This window comes from Frankliniella occidentalis, unplaced genomic scaffold, assembly GCF_000697945.3.
Source record: "Frankliniella occidentalis isolate FOCC.00 unplaced genomic scaffold, Focc_3.1 Scaffold175, whole genome shotgun sequence".
In the NCBI taxonomy this organism is placed as follows: domain Eukaryota; kingdom Metazoa; phylum Arthropoda; class Insecta; order Thysanoptera; family Thripidae; genus Frankliniella; species Frankliniella occidentalis.
The window spans coordinates 422,283-424,097 of NW_026267301.1; positions in this window are offsets into that span (position 1 = coordinate 422,283).

Here is a 1,815-nt window from a genome sequence, read left to right on the forward strand (position 1 = left end):
AAAACCTAAATGGGGAAAGATAAAACATATCTTTGACAACAACACAAACGTCCTCCGGAACCACTCGGGTGAGTGGCAGCCTCACAGAACCTTCCGAGCGAACACCTGCCCACTACTCCGGACCTACCCTGGCGAAAGCAGAGAGTTCTAAGACTGTTTTCAGAAACATCTCAATGCGAGTTACACATTAGTTTTTGGGACGTTTCTGAAAAACGTCCTACATGCAGTTTATACACGCTCTTTCTGAAGGGTCGAAAACTGTGGGGAAACGTGCTGCTTTGAGTTTTGAGAGAGTTTTCAGTCAGTTTCTGTAACGGTAGGCATCGAGTTTTCAACCAGTTTCCATAGAGTTTCTGTCGGTGAGCATCGAGTTTCCAGAGAGTTTCCAGAGAGTTTCCAGAGAGTTTCTGTGACGGTAGGCCTCGAGCGTTTACAACGTTTCTCGTGCGTTTCGGAGTCCGGTGTGTGGATCTTGGGAGAATATATTTGCAAACAATAGCAATTTCTATTGCTTGCTTTGATATATTTTTTAATTTTAAAATGCCGATGTTAAAAAAAAATGAAAATAATCATTCGATTTTCGGATGTTTGCTCCGATTCTCGCATCGAGGCGGCTGCCCCTTTGCTATTTCGGATTCCTACGGTCATCCGAGTTGGTCACTCCCTTAAAGGCTATGATCATGGCTTGTTGGGCTGCTACATAGAAGGAGACACGCCTACCGCTGCCAGCGCCGCGAACAGAACCCGGCGCTGCCAACTCAGCGTCCTCGCCTCGTTCGCAACCAACTGAGCCATCCAGCCCGATGCGGGGGTGTGTCCGTACGGCGAAAGACATTCCAGCCTTTGTCTCGCCAGCCCGACACCGCCGGGCACGCCGCTTGCCCACCCCCTCCTCTTCCTCCGTCCCTCTCCCTCCGGGGAGGGCGGGTGCGGTAGAGGGGGAAGAGGTTATTATCGTGTTTCTAAAAACGCTGTAGAAACACGCTGCAATCGGTTTCCAGCGTGCTGTGGAAACCTTTTAAAAACTCGCACCGTGAATCGAAAGGTGTCCATGTCTGCAAAACTCGTTCAATAACTAATTGGACAATTCCAATATGTTACAAAGATTTCATGAGTTTTTAGCAGATGATACCTTACAACCTTACACCTAAATATATCTAAACATAACTATACATGAGTAATGTAAGGTGTCATTGCTTTAACTCTCGATTAAGAAATATTAAAGAGAACGTATAGCAAGTTGCGCTAGGCGGGGTCGTGAGGCGGCTGAGGCCGTCGCGTCGCGTCGAGCGCGCTATGCGCTAGCCGAGCCGGGCGGAACCGAGCTGAGCGGAGCCGAGCGGAGCCCGAGCCCCGGCCCCGACCCGTCGGCCACGCCAGTCTACGCTAGTCCTCCCCCTCCCTTGCACCGCTGGAGCCCCCGCGACGCCCCCCCCCCTTTCCCTACGAGTGTAAATACAGAAATATAATAGACTGGAATAGAATAATTCTTGACAAGGTATCATCTGCTTTCACGATCCGTTTCTGGTCGGAACTTTTTTTAGGATTCCTAAGGTCCTTACATTTGAGGGGGGGGGGGCACTTTTTGAAATTTTAAGTATTTTAAAATGTCACAGGACATCCATGGATTTGATGCAGTATGAACAAAAGTGTTCAGCTGTTCAACACCTGCAAGTGTGCAAATTCCTGTTACCCAGATCCAAGTGCTCAAATCGCTAGTTATACACTTGTATGTGTGCAACTTATCAGTTACACCCGTACATGTTTAACAGCCCTGTCTAACGCGCCCTTTGTTGAACACTTAAAAGTGTACAA